The sequence below is a fragment of the Puma concolor genome, chromosome A3, assembly GCF_028749965.1.
Source record: "Puma concolor isolate L17-30 chromosome A3, mPumCon1.1.hap2, whole genome shotgun sequence".
NCBI classification, from domain to species: Eukaryota; Metazoa; Chordata; class Mammalia; order Carnivora; family Felidae; genus Puma; species Puma concolor.
The window spans coordinates 37,052,515-37,070,381 of record NC_141669.1 but is presented as its reverse complement, the minus strand read 5'-3'; the positions used below and the strand labels follow the sequence as shown (position 1 = coordinate 37,070,381).

Sequence of the window (17,867 nt, the reverse complement as noted above, 5' to 3'; positions counted from 1 at the left end):
CTTTGGTGGAACACCAGGTGGGACGTTAATGAGAGAGCCATCCTCCCCCCACCCCCATCCCGTTTCCTTGAAAGTTCCAACAATTAGGCTGAAGCAAACTACGTGCCCAGGTCTAAAAATAACTCCGTCACTTCCAATAAGGGCTCAGTCTGGGCTGAAGTCATTCTTTCAGGTGCAGCAAAGGAATGCTTGACTGTGCGTCATGAACTTAAAATAGGAGCAGGGTCAGAGGGCCAGCTGGGGCTCACAGATGCCAAGTGGGCAGTTTCTCAGCTGGTGTTTTCTAATATTTCCTGCTTTAAACAGCAGGTTTCTGTCTTTTTTTTTTTTTTTTTTTTAGTTGAGAGGGGGTGAAAATGTATGTTTAAAACGTTCACTAGCTTTGCTTTCTCTCATCTCCATGTGTATTCTTTCCACCCGTCATTTGCATTCATTTTTACTGGCTGCTCATGCGTTGTCCTGAAATATACTAGTTACAGAAATTAAAACAGGCAACTCCACCTCTTTCTCCCATCATGGATGGATCCATAATATTTTTCCTGAATATCCCTGGCCAGAGTGCCCCAGGGAAACCGCTAGTTGGACAATTCCCTGATCCCATGGTATGCTGGAAATGGGCTGTCCATTTGTCCGGGTGCTCTACAGAAAGTGTCTCTTTTGTAAAGGAGAGTGGAATAGAGTCTAAGATCCCACCAATTCTAAGAGTCTGTGATTGATTTCCTTTTTATAACCTGGCTATATTTAGGTTGATGAATTATATTCAAGATGGAATCATCGCTGATTCTGTCAATGAATGGTTTTTGTATTCAAAAGCTACTGAAAGGACTTCTGGTCCAGACAAGATAACATAAACTCATTTCTCCCTTTCCTCCTCCAGCTAGGTACAATGATGAACTCTGGAAATATTGCAAGAGGTCACCAAAGGAAAACTCTGAAAGGGGAAAGAGAGAGGGAAACAAGCTAGAGATCCTAGTACTGCAAGAACAACACAGCAGTGGGGTGTCTTACTACCCCCTTGTCCAACAGGAGAAGGTGATCTAGGCTTGGCATTTCCTGCTGCCCAACCGGGCTCCAGAGGAGAACCAACAGAGGTTCCCTCTTTTTGGTGGGCCTGACATTCTCTTCTCTCACTGACGGACACCTGGAATGACCAGATGATACCAAAAAAGGGGGTTACAGCATAACAAGCAACCTCACCTGGGAAGAAGCTTTTTTGTCTCCATGGACCCAAGAGGACCCCTTATCTAGAGGCACCGGGAGAACCAGCCTGAGGAATTTCCTTCAGCCCCCTCAGGTAGCAGCAGGGAGGACCAGTGGGAGCCCCAAGAGACTGTAATAATATGACAAACGCTCTGAAATTAAATTGCCATTGGACCCACAGCCCACTAACCCAGGCCAGGATCTGCTTGTTAACCTAAATAGGGTGAGAGCTGGCTTAAAAAAAAATTCAAATCGGATTGAGAGAGTCTCCTAACATAAAAGGCAAGATGTCCAAATATACACATCATATCAAGAACCAGGAGAATAACGTAGATGAGAAAAGACAATCAGGTGACACCCACTCTGAGATGAACCAGGTGCTAGAAGCACCTGACAAAGACTTTGAAGCAGCTGTCATAAAAATGCTTTAGAAAGGAAGTGCAAATTCTCTTGAAACAAATGAAAGAAGAGAAAAAAATCTTGGCCAAGAAACGGAGCTTATAAAAAAGGAACCAAATGGAAATTATAGCACTAGGAAATATAATAACTGAAATAAAAAACTCACCAGATAGGCTCAATGGTAGAATGGATACGACAAAAGGTAGAATCAATAAAATTGAGGAAAAAACAACAGAAGTCACCCAATCTGAGTGACAAAGAGAAAGCATACAGAAAAATTTCTCTACTGTAAATGATGACTTCGATTCACACATTAGTAGCTTTGACCACATGCAGATGGGCTGCTTAATCAACTTAAGAGAACTAATGGTTTTAAATAGTGACAAATAATTGGAAAATAACAAATTTTAAATGACACCATTTACAAAAGCACCTAAAATATAGGGAATAGTTGGGGCACAGATGATTTTTTTAGGGCAGTGAAAATACTCTGTATATTATAATGGTAGATACAGGTCATTATACATTTTTCCAAACCCATTGAATATGTATGCCATCAAGAGTAACCTGTAACGGAAACCATGGACTTTGGATGATAAGATGGGCCAATGTAGGTTTCTGAACTGTAACAAATGTATCATTCTGGTTGGGGATGTTGATTATGGGGGAGGCTATGCAAATGTTGAGGGAAGGAGTATATAGGAAATCTTTGCTTTCCTCTCCATTTTGTTGTGAACCTAAAACTGCTCTTAAAAACGTCTTTAGAAAATAGCAAAATAGGGGCTCCTGGGTGGCTCAGTCGGTTAAGCGTCCAACTTCAACTCAGGTCACGATCTCGCGGTCCGTGAGTTCGAGCCCCGCGTCGGGCTCTGGGCTGATGGCTTAGAGCCTGGAGCCTGCTTCTCTCTCTGTCCCTCCCTCATTCATGCTCTGTCTCTGTCTCAAAAATAAATAAACGTTAAAAAAAATTTTGTTTGAAGAAAATAGCAAAATAGGAGCACCTGGGTGGCTCAGTCAGTTAAGCATCTGACTTCAGCTCAGGTCATGATCTCACAGTTCGTGGGTTCGAGCCCCACATCGTGGGTCCGAGCCTGCTTCAGGTTCTATGTTTCCCTCTCTCTCTGCCCCTCCCCCACTCATGCTCTGTCTCTTAAATATAAAAAATAAAACATAATTTTTTAAAAAAAATTAGCGAAATAAATGTGATGAAATTTAATTAAGAACCATAAGATTATTGTTGAAAGATATTAAAGAAACCCTAAGCAAATATTTATAGAATGAAAAACTTAATGCTCTAAAAAATTTTTTTTAATTTTTAAATTTTTTTACTTGAGAGAGAGTGTGAGTGGGGGAGAGGGGCGGAGAGAGTAAGAGAGAGAGAGAGAGAGAGAGAGAGAGAATCTCAAGCAGACTCCATGCTGAGCATGCAGCCTGATGTGGGGCTTGATCCTAAGATACTGGAATCATGACCTGAGCTGAAATCAAGAGTTGGGTGCTCAACCAACTGAGCCACCCAGGTGCCCCAAGACTTAATGCTTTTAAAGTCAATTCTCTCCAAACTGATCTCTAGAACTAGCACAACTTCAATATAAATTCCAGTAGAGTTTTGTTAGTTTTATTTTTAGCATAAACTTCATCCTATAATTTATTTGGAAAATTAAAAGACCAAAAGAATCTTGAATAGGAACATTTTCAAGACTTATTCTGAAGCTTTAGTAAATAAGACAGTGTAAGATTTGTGTAAGCATAGACAAATAGACCCATGGAACAGAAATGAAAGTTCTAGAAAACAGACCACTCATATTCAATACCTTGATTTGTGATTTTAAAAGACACTGCCATGCAATGAGATAGGAGGGATGGTCTTTTCATAAACTCTGCTGGGTTGACTGCATATTCATTGAAAAAAAAAATTAATCTTGACCTTACCTCACACCAGACACAAACATTAAATCAGGTAGGACACTTGGGTGGCTCAGTCAGTTATGAATCTGACTCATGGTTTCAGCTCAGGTCATGATCTCATGGTTCCTGAGATCTAGCCCCACATTGGGCTCTGCTCTGATCGTACATTGCCTGCTTGGGAAAATCTCTCTTTCCCTCTCTATCTGCCCCTCCCCTGGTCGTGCTCTCTCTCTAAATAAATAAATAAATAAGGTTAAAAAATCAAATCAGGCAGATTGTAATCTAAATATGAAAGGTAAAATGATAAAACTTCCAAAAGATAACATCAGAGAATAATCTCATGAGCTTGGACACGAAAAATTTTCTCAAATACAGTACAAAAAAACCACTAAGAACACGAGAAAAGATCAGTAAACTGGACTTCATTAAAACCAAGAAGTTTGCTCATCAAAAGACACCAAGAAGAGACTAAAAAGGTTGGGGTGCTTGGGTAGCTCAGTGGTTTGAGCGTCTGAGTCTTGATTTCAGGTCAGGTCACGATCCCAGGGTCATGGGATTGAGCCCCGAGTCAGGATCCACACTGACTGTGGAATCTGCTTGAGATTCCCTCTCTCTCTTTCTTTCTCTTTCTCTAATAAATAAATAAATAAATTAATTAATTAATTAAAACCTTAAAAAGAGAGTGAAAGTCAAGCCACAGAGAAACAATATTTGCATATCTTAAACTTGATTTAAAAAAATTGTGTCCATGGGGCGCCTGGGTGGCGCAGTCGGTTAAGCGTCCGACTTCAGCCAGGTCACGATCTCGCGGTCCGTGAGTTCGAGCCCCGCGTCGGGCTCTGGGCTGATGGCTCAGAGCCTGGAGCCTGTTTCCGATTCTGTGTCTCCCTCTCTCTCTCTGCCCCTCCCCCGTTCATGCTCTGTCTCTCTCTGTCCCAAAAATAAATAAACGTTGAAAAAAAAAAAATCGTGTCCAGAATATATGAAAAATCTTCAAAAACCATTAGTAGTCCAATAGAAAAAAAATGAGCAAAAGACTGGCACAGGTACCTCACTAAGAGGCTATACAATTTATCAGTAAATATGAGCAGGGGAGTGCAGAGGACATTCACAGGGTAACACCACTATATACCCACCAGAGTGGCTGAAAATGAACAGACTAATAACACTAAGTGCTGGAGAGGATGTGTGTGGCCATTGCCACCGCCATCCACTGACCAGCATGGCTGTAAACCGGTGCAGTCACTGTGGAAAATTTGGGGCAAGATTTACTGCACCTGAACAATGTAGACTGAAACATACATACACGCGCGTGCCGAAGACACGTACGAAACCCTTCAGAACTATCTAGTTAAGGAGCCAAAGTCTGGAGACGTGAAAAGTTCTAAAAGGAAACCACACTAAAATGGAGTTGGGAGGCCAGAGGTGGGAGTTCTCATGCCCTACCCCTCCTGGCCAATTGCAGAAAGAGCCACACCTCAAAAAATTTTTTTTAATGTTTATTCATTTTTTGAGAGAGAGACAGAGAGCATGAGAGGGGGGAGGGGCAGAGAGAGAAGGAGACACAGAATCTGAAACAGGCTCCATGAGCTGTCGGCACAGAGCCTGACGTGGGACTCGAACCCATGAAGTGTGAGATCATGACCTGAGCTGAAGTCAGACGCTTAACCGACTGAGCCACCCAGGCGCCCCAAGGTGGTACTACTTTAGCTACGACTTTACTATCCCAGAAGGAGGAAGATTTTCTTCCTCCCCTGGCGACACTCAGCCAGTGAGAGACTGTAATAACTCAGCCAATGAAAAACCACTATAATTTGAGCCCCCAGTTGACCTTAATGGACTTTTTTTTTTTTTTTTTTTTTTTTTTTTACAACAGACCTCCCAACTTCTCCCTTTCCTCTGTAAAAGAGCGTTCCTCTCCTTCAATCTCTGGACTTGCCTATGCTTTTGCTCTGAAGCTACTTTGTCCCGAATTGCGATTCTCTGCTTTTTCTGAATGAACCCATTTTTTTACTGGTAAAATAACTAGCAGGGTTTTTTTAAGTTTATTTCTTTATTTTGAAGAGGTGGGGGAGCGCGAACACGAGGAGGGGAGGGGCAGAGAGAGGAGAGAGAAAGTCCCAAGCAGGCTCCACACTGTCAGTGCAGAGCCTGAGCAGGGCAGGGGCTCCAATTAGGAAGAGTGAGATCATGACCTGAGCTGAAATCAAAAGTCGGCCGCCTCACCAACTGAGCCACCCAGGCCCCGATCTTCGAGGTTGATAGAAACAGCCCAGAGTTCCATCAACAGTGGAATGGATAAATATATGTGGTGTCCTTAGCGGTGAAATTGAACAATCTAAAACAACACGAACTAACACAGAACTGAAACCTTCAAGTTCAGGGTAGGGAGCCAGACAACCAAGAGGGCACACGGGATGATACTATTGACATGAAGGTCAAGAACAGACAAAGCTACTTGGTGGGGATGCAAGTCAAGATGGTCGTTATTTGGAGGATGTGACTGGGAAGAAGCACAAAGGGGCTGTTGGGGTGTTTGTAATGTACTGTTCTTTGTCGCTGTTGTTGTTATCTGTCTCTTCTTTTTCTGCTGAAGTATAATTAACATCTAGTGTTATATTAGTTTCAGGTGTACAATATAATGAAGATTCAACAGTGTCCTGGTCCTCAACCGGGTCATGGTTTCATAGATTTGGTTCCTTTGTGAAAATTCGTCATGCTCTTACGCAAATCACTTGTGCACTTTTCTCCATGCATGTCTTACTTCGGCAAAGGGTTGACCTAAAACACTATGTTGGAGTTTGCAGAGGTCAACACAGCCACAAAAACTTTGTTGCTTCACAAAGAGTATTTTATATGATGCCCCAAAACTTTGGAAACCAAGATGCCGTTTTCTCACTCTGAACCAATAAACACACAAACTGATAGAAAAGTCATGGGGTTCACAGATGACTTATTTGTAGACAGTCTACACCACATGTCCTAACATCTTCCATCCAAAGGCAGGCCAGCCTTCCATTCAGCAGAGAGGCCCTGCTCACCTGTCAGACCATCCGCTTCTCTAAGCCCAGGGAGTTTGGTCATGCCCCACTCTGGTCCTCCCGCCCTCACACTGGTCCTCCCAGCTGCTCACCTGACGCCATGACTGACATCAGGGCAGGCCGCCATGTCAGTGTGGACCTCACCAGTGACCCATTCTTTTCATTCCATGCTGACATAGAGAATTGGAGACGGAATTCTTTGGGAATTTCCGGTCTAAAACCATCTAGAGAGCTCTTGCTGAGTTACTGCAGATACCTTTGCTGAAACACTTGGCTAAAATCATCCTGGTATTTTTTTATGAGGAAGCGGGTTTTAATTTGGAAGATGCATCTGCTGAACGATAGGGCCATTAAACACCAAAGAGCTGGTTTATTTCCTTTTGAGATGTTTTAAGCTTTCTAGTCCCTCATTCCCTTCAACCAGTAGGATGAGAGGTATTGGTATAACCAGCTGGACATTTTTTTTTCAGTTTATTTACTTATTTTGCGAAAGAGAGCGTAAGCAGGGGAGGGGCAGGGAGACAGGGAGAGAGAGAGAGAAAGAATCTCAAGCAGGCCTCGTGCTGTTAGTGTGGAGCTGAACTTCGTTGGGGCTCAATCTCATAAACCGTGAGATCATACCTGAGTGGAAATCAAGAGTCAGACTCTTTTTTTTTTTTTTTTAACGTTTATTTATTTTTGAGACAGAGAGAGAGAGAGCATGAACAGGGGAGGGTCAGAGAAAGAGGGAGACACAGAATCCGAAACAGGCTCCAGGCTCCGAGCTGTCAGCACAGAGCCCGACGTGGGGCTTGAACCCACAGACCGCGAGATTATGACCTGAGCTGAAGTCGGATGCTCAACCAACTGAGCCACCCAGGCGCCCCAAGAGTCAGACTCTTAACTGACTGAGCCACCCAGGCACCCATCAGTTGGACACTGTTTACAAACCATTTGTGTGCAACCTGTCATCTTCTCTCCCTCCGTAGGTAGCTAAAGTTATGTTAGAGCAAGGGGACCCTCGAGAACACCCAGCATAGCCCCCTGGTGTGCCAAAGACAGGGCCAAGTCTGGGGGAGGGAAAGGGATTTGCAAGTTGAGCTGTAAGAACACAGGTCTCCTGGGACACCTGGCAGTGACCCCACACTCGGGGATCTGAGAACAAAGCAAGGGGTTGTTGAGCCAAAATTAGCTGTCACCTCCTTCCCTTGATTCGTTTTCTTTGCTTCCTACCATCAAAGTCAGGTTCCAAATGCGTCCATGGGAGGGGCCAGGAACCGTCTCTGTCCCCTGCTACAAGCAAAAGGCCCTCAGGCGTCCTCATCTGGGGTGAGCTGGAGGACAGAGGCAGCCGTGTGGAAGGGCCAGCCCCGAAAAACACGAGTGCTTGAGGGGGCTTGCAGAGGGGTGTAGCAAAGAGTAAAATTCTCGGCCTCTGGAAATGCACATCATGGGTTCAAATTCCACCTCCCCCACTTACCGTCTCCGGGCCTCAGTTTCTCTAGCTGGGAAGCAGGAATGACGGTAGAAGCCCCTTGGTCAGATTGCCGAGGACAACGAACAGTGTTCGAGCTACTGGAACAGTGCCCCAACGTCGAGGCACCGCAGGTGGTGAGGGCGGACGCGCTCCCAAAAGGGCAAGGGGCCACGCTTCGGGTGTCTTCAGTGGATACAAAAGGCTGAGACGGCTCTTGGTCATGGAGGTAGAGCCTGTCTGTTGCCCAAGCTAACCACTTCCTGGCTTCGGTGAAACCCTCAGCTCTTAGTATGACCAACCAGTTGGGCTAATGACCACATGCCATGACGCCAGAGACAGAGAGACAACAAAGGGAGAATCTGATCAGTGGAGCCTGGACGGGGCGTGGAGAGGTACCAAAGGCAAACCAAAGTCACTAACCGGTGGGCCCCCCCTGTGGAAGGGATAAAGGCAACCTGCCGTACCCTGAGAGCTGGGAATATCTTCCCCTTGGAAAACATTCCCTCCTGGGCTCTGTCTGTTGATGGCTGACATGTGCACTCTTAGATAGCCATTCCTTTGGCTTAATATATGGTCCTCTGTCCAAAAGACAGAGTCCTGGGGCACCTGGGTGGCTCGGTCAGTTAAGCATCTGACTTCGGCTCAGGTCACAATGTCCTGGTTCGTGAGTTTGAGCCCCGCATCGGGCATCGGGCTCTGCACTGACAGTATGGAGCCTGCCTGGAATTGTCTCTTCCTCTCTCTCTGCCCCCTCCCCAACTTGAGCATGCTCTGGCACATGCATGTGCTGTTCCTCTCTCTCTCTCTCTCTCAAAAAAAACAAAGAGAGAGAGACGGAGAGACAGACCCCTTACTGGCAAAGTGGGTGGCCCCAATTTAAGATGTGCTGTGCTCACGTGGTTCTGCACGGTTTTGTTTTTGTTTTTGTTTTGGAGAGAGACAGAGTGTGAGTGGGGGGAGGGGCAGAGAGGGAGAGAGGGAGAATCCGAGCAGGATCCTCGAGGTCAGTACGCAGAGCCAGATGCGAGACTCCAACTCACAAAACCGTGAGTCCACGACCTGAGCCAAAATCAAGAGTCAGACGCTTCACTGACAGAGCCACCCAGGCGCCCCTGGTTCCTCACGTTTTATACAAAGCCTCCTTTTCTGTGTCTCCCCGTGAGTGTGACAAGAGTCTGCTCACCCAAGAGCTCTGGGACAGCATGTGCAGCTTCCAGACTGCCCATGTTAAATATGGTTAGCTGACTACCACGACCTGTGCTCTCTGTGAGGGGGCTCCCACCTCAGAGCCTCATTCTGGCTTCTCTCTTAGCCTGGAGTGTTCAGCCAGGTGCCATGGTCCTCCGACCCCTCGGGTCTCTGGGGTCACTCCTCAGACAGGCCTCTTGCCCCACACAATCCCGTCGCCTTGCACTCTGATTTTCGTCAGTGCTTCTGCAGGTTCCTTCTCTGTGATCTGTCCCCCTCACTAGCATGCCGGTTCTTTCTTTGTCTTGATGGCACAGCATTCTAGCCCCTGAAGCAGTACTTGATATGGGCAGGTGTTGAGTAGGTAACTGATGAATGAATGAATAAGTGGATGAATGAATAAGTGCATGAATGAATGAATGAATGAATGGACGAGTGGATGAATGAGTGGATGAATGAATGAATGGATGAGTGGATGAGTGGATGAGTGGATGGATGGATGGATGGATGGATGAATGAATAAGTGGATGAATGAATGAGTGGATGAATGAATGAATGAATGAGTGGACGAGTGGATGAATGAGTGGATGAATGAATGAATGGATGAGTGGATGAGTGGATGGATGGATGGATGGATGAATGAATGGATGAGTGGATGAATGAATGGATGGATGAATGAATGAATGGATGGATGAATGAATGAATGGATGGATGAATGAATGAATGAATGGATGAGTGGATGAATGGATGGATGGATGAATGAATAAGTGGATGAATGAATGAGTGGATGAATGAATGAATGAATGAGTGGACGAGTGGATATGAGTGGATGAATGAATGAATAAGTGGATGGATGGATGGATGAATAAATGAACGGATGAGTGGATGAATGAATGGATGAGTGTATGAATGAATGAATGAGTGGATGGATGAATGAATGGATGAACGAATGAATGAGTGGATGAACGGATGGATGGATGAATGAGTGAGTGGATGAATGAATGAATGAGTGGATGAGTGGATGGATGGATGGATGGGTGAATGGATGGATGGATGGATGGGTGAATGGATGAATGAATGAATGAGTGGGTGAATGGATGAATGAGTGAGTGGATGAATGGATGGATGAGTGGATGGATGGATGTATGAATGAATGAATGAGTGGATGAATGAATGAATGGATGACGAATGAACTGGACACTTCTGTCACAACCTACGCAGAGCACCGGGCTTATTAATCCTAATTAAAGCAGAGTAAGCGCTTTCCCTCTAGGTCCCCGGGGCCCTTCTGTAAAGGCTCCAGTGGAGACTGCGCAGGACAAAGATGTGACAAACTCATTCGTGCGGAGGAGAAGCTGGCCTGGGGACCATGTTACGCTGCATGCTTTCATCTGCTACATTTGTGTTTGCTTCGAGGGTTTCGTGTGCTTTTTCAACAAGAGAGTACGGGTCGGAGAAGCCGTTTCCGGACTCATCACAAAACCAGCACCACGGGCAGCATCGAACGTCCACGGAGCCCTTGCAACGTGCTGAGCGCCATCCCAGGAACCTGACGCCCGCGATCGCATCCGATCCCTGCCACGACGCCTGTGTAGACATGAGAAAACCAAGGCCTCGACCGGCTGGCATCCCAGCCTTTCCAGTTGGTCTCCTTTCCTTCCCAGTTGCTGGGGTAGCTCCGAGTGGGCAGGAGACACCCCAGCTGTCCTCTGGCAGTGTGCCAAGTCACCTCATCCTGCGCTTTTCTAAGATGGGAGGGTCAGCCTGCAAAACGACGAAAATGGGGCCCGCCACTCTTAGAAGGTCTGCCTCATTCCCTGACACCTAGGGAGTCACCCCAGCCTGCTCCGGCCCAGCTCTGGGTCAGCACATTCAGCAAATCAAGTGCAGCCGAGGCCCGGCCTTCTAGCTCCAGCCTCCCCGCCTCGTCACACGCACCACCCCTCCCAGCGGAGCCTGCGCTGGTTCATTTCCACGTCCGCCGGGTGGGCTGCCTGCCGGAGGGTTTTCATGAGATGTCCGGTTGCTGCAGACTCAGTGCCTGACAGGGCGGACACTCAGTAAACTGCAGATGCCCCGCAATGTTTTTCTGTTACTGATTCATTTTTTAGTCTAGCTGACGCCCCTCTGTGGGCACCGTATTTCACACCCGCTGTGCCCCAATCCGACATGACAAGCTCCCTCCTTGGGAGTACAGAAACAACGAGAGGAGGTTCATGGCCTGCACGCTACCACAGGGCAAACACAGGTACAGGTCCCCTGTGGAGTGTTAGTAGCCTGGAGCCATCAGGCCTCCCAGGAGCCTGTTTGTCAGGATAGGAACCTTCCAGGCTCATTTCAGCAGTGTGTGGACAGAGCCCCACCGGATAGATGACCCTGAAAACTGGTAGGGAGAGAAGAGTCAGCTGGTTCTCACCTCAGAAACGAGAAGACTTTTCTCCCCACGTGAGAACAGGTGGATGGAGACGGGACTTCGCATCATCCGTCTTCCGCGAAGTCACTTACACCGTGACCTTGGGCAAGTGGCTCAGCTTCTCTGAAGCTCAGTCTCCTCTCCTGCAGAAGGAGAGTGGTGGTCTGAACTTGCCTCTAGGTCCTCGAGGCCGCAGCCTGCCCTGTGCAACCAGCTGGGGGAGTTTTTGTCAGCCAGACTCCATTCCAGGCCTATTACATGAGAATCTGTGGTAGGTGGACTCGGGTGACGCCCACGCCCGTGGCGGGGAGGGGGGTTGGAGGTCCTAGAACAGCTGGCTCCTCCCCCCGGTCTCAGCTCTGACGTCTGTGAAGGCCCGAGGCTCCCCACCCAACTCCCCCCACACACCCTTGTCCTGTTTGCCACAGATTCATTTCCTGACTTAAGGATGGACGTGGTGGGGCGCCTGGGTTGCGCAGTCGGTTAAGCCTCCGACTTCCGCCAGGTCACGATCTCGCGGTCCGTGAGTTCGAGCCCCGCGTCGGGCTCTGGGCTGATGGCTCAGAGCCTGGAGCCTGTTTCCGATTCTGTGTCTCCCTCTCTCTCTCTGCCCCTCCCCCGTTCATGCTCTGTCTCTCTCTGTCCCAAAAATAAATAAACGTTAAAAAACAAAAAAAAAAACTGAGCGTACATTTAAAAAAAAAAAAAAAAAAAAAAAGGATGGACGTGTTTAGGCCCGAAGGCCCCCGAGAGGGAAATGTCTACTCACTTTGTCATCCTGCTTCCCAGGGGTGTCCTCCGGGGACAGGCCCTGGGGGCCCAGATGGCTCTGGCGCCTCCGTTAGGAGGTGTGGGCTTCCAGGACAGTGTGGACAGTCCCTGGGGACATCTGAAGGCCTCTCAAGAGAGGGTGACAACAGACTCAAAAGGGAGAATTCCTGCCAGTCATAAATTATCCTCTCCAACGCCGATGATTTTTCTGTTGTTAGAGATGATTATTACAGGCGTGAACAATGGCCCCGCTGTTCTTTCTCTGCTGGCTGAGAAGCAGGACATCTAGCTAGCTCCCGAGTCACCTCACAGCAGTAGGCATGGAAAATATCGACTTCCTTCTTATTTCTTGATCCTCGTTGCTTTTCTTCCTTCGTTTCTTATCACCTCTTAGGCGTTTTCATGTTCCTGCTCTTCTCTTCATTCTTCACGCGATAATGCTTATTTAATTTTGAATGTTCTCTTCCGGTCAAAAGTTGGCTTGCTGGGTCCAGACCAAATGGAAACAAACATGATGAAATTTGTGCTATGCTGAAGGGCGCCTGGGGCGGCTCGGTCGGTTAAACGTCCGACTCCAACTCAGGTCATGATCTCACGGTTGGTGGGTTCGAGCCCTGTGTCGGGCTCTGGGTTGATGGCTCAGCACGGATTCTGCGTCTCCCTCTCTCTCTCTGCCCCTCCCCCGCTCACGCCCTGTCTCTCTCTGTCTCTCAAAAATAGTAAATAAATGCTTAAAAAAAAAGTTTAAAAACGTTTGTTCTATGCTGAGAGGGATGAAGATGAAAATGAACGCCAGCGATTGTGGCAACGATGACATTTGGGGACGGGCGGAGGGCACCGGGAAGCGAGAGGCCGGGCTCGCAGGAGATGTGCCATTCACTCTCGCGGGTGTGTGTGTAAGGCACAGGTGTGATGATGCTCCAGCATTCTCCAGTAGAGTGCTTCTCAGAGTGTGACCTCTGGGCTAGTGGTCTCAGCATCACCTGAGAACTTGGGAGAAATGCAGATCCTCGAGTTGCATCCCAGACCTACTGAATCAGAAGCTCTGGGGGGGTAGGGCCTGCGAATCCACTTGAATAAGCTTCTGGTGATTCCAGTGCTGCTTGAGGTTTGAGATCCATGACGTTGTGCTGCGTAGACACCTCACTCACTGTCATTAAGTGAAAGATTCGCTTGATATCTGGACATGGAGTGGGGGTGGTGGTGAGGGGGGGTGCTCAGATGTCTGAGGAAGACGGCACCAGAAGGCGAGGAGGAAGGGAGGTGGGAGACACCAACCTGCATTGGTTAGGGGGGCAGCCTGGGGCAAAGGAGGCTGAACTGGGGAGTTAGGAAGCTGGGAGAAGTGAATTCAAAGAAGAATCTTTTTTTCCCAAGTACGATTTCTATACCATCTTGGTAAAGTAACTCTAAATCATTCTTCTAGGGTCTACAGCAAATGCTAAGTGAAGTAACCGCTTGGTTCCTAAATTATTTCTGAGAAAGGGCAAACATTGCTTCTTCCAAAAAAGCTCCGGAGAGTGACATAACATACACCCAATAATGGTGACACTGCTTAATACTTCGTGAATGGTAACATTTTCTGTAAGTGGCTTCGGCTCTTTTTACTTTATTTTTTATTTTTTAATGTTTTTATTATTTTTTGAGAGAGGGGAGGGGCAGAGAGAGTGGGACAGAGGATCTGAAGAGGGCTCTGCACACGGGCAGCAATGAGCCTGATGCAGGGCTCGAACCCACGAACCGCGAGATCGTGACCTGAGCCGTAGCCCAACGTTGAACCGACTGAGCCGCCCAGGTGCCCCCAGATCTTTTTTTTTTTTTTTAATTTTTTTTTTAACGTTTATTTATTTTTGAGACAGAGAGAGACAGAGCATGAACAGGGGAGGATCAGAGAGAGAGGGAGACACAGAATCTGAAACAGGCTCCAGGCTCTGAGCGGTCAGCACAGAGCCCAACGCGGGGCTCGAACTCACGGACTGTGAGATCATGACCCGAGCCGAAGTCGGACACTTAACCGACTGAGCCGCCCAGGTGCCCCCAGATCTTTTTAAAGAAGATGCAGCTTGACCTCACCTCCCCTAGCCCCACCGTTTACTGGGCTTTACACATTAGCGGTGAATGGAGTCATTGGGCTATTTGCTTTCCTTCCTCCATGGTGTTCAGCTCTATCTTTGTGGCCATCTGTGGATGCGGTTCATTCTCATTGTGAGGTGGTAAGTGCCCCGTCATTTGGACCCTTCTCATCCTGATGGGCACGTAAGCGAAGATCCCGTTCAACGCTCCCATGTCCTCATGGGGGAGAGGGGATACTCCCGGTGGGAAGTCACCTTTAAATATATTAAAGGGGAGTTTGGGGTTTGTTTGTTTGCTTGTTTTTTCTAATTTGAACGCAAAGGTCTCCAGAGACACCGCTGGGGCTACATTATCAGTTCTCCAAGAAAAGATCTCTTTGTCCATGAACTCACTCTCTTCTTCTTTCAGTCACTCAACCACCAATTGTTAAGCAGCTACCCTGGGTCAGGGATTGCACTGGGTGCTGGGAACCAGAGTGAGCCAAACCCCGGAGGTTCGTAGAGACCCCAGCATCGGGCGTGACTGGGGGCTCTGCCTTTGTGCGGATGACGGAGCAGGGGCTGCCCAGATAATTTTGCCTCGTGGAGATGGCGGAGTGGGGGCCATCTGCGTGTTCTGACCTAGGCACCTCCAACCTGGAGAAATGAAAGAGCCCATCACAGCCAGTCCACCTGTTTATAGCTTTCCTAAAACTTGAGCGGTCCCACTGAAACAGACCCTCTCCTTCCCCCCTCCCCAAGTGTCCCAAGTGTTAGAACTGGCCGGGTCCCTGGATTTGGAGGACCCGTACTCCACACGGTACGGGACCCTGCCTGCCAACTGCTCTGACCTGAACTGTTAGTTCTGTCCAGTCAGAGGCTCAAATCCAGTAAACCCAGGGTATTTTCATGCATTGAGTATTCTGAGGAGTCTGCTATTGCCAGACTGTGTGAGGGGCACTGTGGTTATATCAGTGACTCAGACTGACCCTGTTTTTCCCCAAGGAAGACCCATAAGAGGAATACCATCATGCAGTGATGGGACCAGCAGGAGGACAGGGGCCATGGGAGCACGGAAGAGGCCCCAACCCAGTCTTGGAGGGCCAGGAGAATCCCCAGACCGGGATGGGAAAGACAAAGTAGACAGACCAGGATGGTTAATTTGGGCAAGTTGGCTAGCTAAGGGATGCCCAGAGAGCTGGTGCAAGCATTATGTCTGGGTGTGTCTGTCAGGGTCTTTCTGGAAGATGTTAGCATTTGCACTTGTAGACTGAGTAGAGCAGATGGCCCTCCCCAGTGTGTCCAGGCATCACCCACCCGCCCCCACCCGCCCAATGGGCACCCAGGTAGAAAGAAAAGCAGAAGAAGGGTGACTTCATTCTCTCTCTGCTTGAGCTGACGTCCCTCTTCTCTTGCCCTCAGACACCACTCATGGTTCCTGGTCTTTCGAAGTCAGATCGGGACTTATACCAAGTCCTATGATAATAAATATCCTCTCGGACACATCCTTTTCGTTCCGTTTCTCTGGAGATCCCTGACTAACACATAGGCCAAGGTGGAAGTCCCAGCTTGAGCACAGGGCCAGAGCAAGGGAGACCAGGCCTCTGCAAGGATCTGAAAGCATTTCAGGGGTAGGGACCAAAGGAACAGGGGCAGAAGCTAGCCCAGAGGAGGTGGTCCTCATCCCAAACTCTGGTCTCAATTTAGGGCAGAAGGGTCTCCGGAAAGGCAGACAAGCCAAGAAGGGGCATAAGCCACTTCTCAGCCCTTCCCCTGGGCAAGGAGTTCTCTCTTGGGCATGGTGATGGCCTACAGGGGACTCATCGCCTCTTGCAGCTTTCAAATCTCTCCCCCCACTGACAGGATCCAGGGACTGGGACGGGGCAGGGGGGCACGGGGTACCCCATCAGCTCCCAGGCGGAGAGCGCCAGCATGCTCGGCAAATGTGTGCCCACAAACCTCAACACCCGGGCTTATTTATTAGGCCATTTCAGGTGCCTGGCCCATTTGGTGACCTGACACAGAGCCTGTCTTTCTGCACAGCTGGCGGGGGACCGATTGGCAGGTGGTGGGGCAGAGACCCAGGACTACAGACAATGGAGGCTTTAATCCCAGGTCTGATGCCAAGTCTGGGATAAAGGATGGCTCTGCTCAACTCACACTCTCACCCAACAAACCAGTGAGATGGCGTGAGGTCTGAGGGCCCCGGACACCTTGGTGTCTGTCCCCCTACTCCCGTGCTTGATGGGGCTACTGGAAACCACAGGGGCAGGTTGTCAACGGTGCAGCCCTGTTCTAGCTGTGTTAGTGGCTCCAACGCCAGCCTCACACTGGCTTTCAGATGATTTTCACGTCTCTGTCTCCCTTGGGGTGTGCCTATGGGAGAAAAGATAGGGTGGTTTAACGTCAGGGCGCAAGTTATCATTTAAGGTGAAATTTCCACCATAACTGTACCCAGTCCTGCTGGATATAATAATCCAAGCTTACGGGGAACAGCCTTTCTCCCCAAGGACAAAAGAGCCCTCGGTCCGCAGTGGGGCTTGGTGAAGGGCTCAGCCGCCAAACTCAAAGAAATAGTTCCCTGCTGACTGCAAGTTTTCGCCTTGCTTATTGTTCTGTTTCGAAGCCTGGGAAGACAGAAGGAAGTCGCAGAAATACCTCCAAACCCTGGGGGCCTGGTGAGGGGAACGTGTCCACATGCCTTGCAAACCCCACCTTGACCGGCTGGGATGAAGTCCCACCCCAGAATGGAGTCAGAACCTCCTCCAGGGACGGTTGTACCTGCTGGCGTGGTTTCACCTTTGGGGGCCTCTCTCATTGCCACGATCCCTTTCCTCCACCTGCAAGACCGAAATTCCCTCTTCCTCACCTTCTCCCTCGGGTTGCCCCAGACGGGGTGCAAAATGGGGACCGACAGCAGAGGGGAAGACCTGGGCCCCAGGCCAGGAGCCTCCCCAGGCTTCAAGGGATCCTCATCCAGGCAAAATGCCTTCTTTTTCTTCGGGAAGCTCCATTTCGTGAAGTGAAGGGGGGCAGGGATTGATCTGGGTGGCACTGTGACCCCTAAGCCGGAGCCTGGGGATTGCAGGACCCCAAATCCAATACTCAGAGCGGACTCTGCAGTGGATGTGACTGCTGGGAGAGACCCCGGGGCCCAACAAGGTGGTGGGTGGGGGGTGGGGGCAGGGTGAGGGCAGCATGTCAAGACCACAGGGCTGCCCGGACAGCCTTCCTGGACGGTTAGCAGGGTTTGCACCCCATTCATGATGACCACACAGGGGTACACACCCAGAATACCCCAGACAAGTAGCTGTAAAGGGGACAGAAAGAGGGCTGATGATTGCCTTAGTAATCTGTACAAGTGTAGCTCTTAACTTCCTGGTAAGGAAAGGGAAAGAAAAAAAAAAAAAAAAGGAAAACAGTGTGGTATGCAGCTCTTATTG

General features: G+C 48.7%; 1 long non-coding RNA gene across 5 annotated transcripts in view; it reads left to right on the top strand.

Moving 5' to 3' along the window:
• LOC147582371 (uncharacterized) overlaps positions 1–12,056 on the top strand; it is a 158,421-nt gene extending 146,365 nt beyond the window's left edge. For 3 of the 5 annotated variants that reach the window (XR_015249053.1, XR_015249048.1, XR_015249047.1), the window contains one exon: positions 10,606–12,056. This is a non-coding gene — a long non-coding RNA (uncharacterized LOC147582371). Of the gene's footprint in view, positions 1–877; positions 1,295–10,605 lie in introns of all 5 variants that reach the window. The other 2 variants (XR_015249049.1, XR_015249051.1) reach the window with 1 other exon arrangement.
• The last annotated feature ends 5,811 nt before the right edge of the window (positions 12,057–17,867 follow it).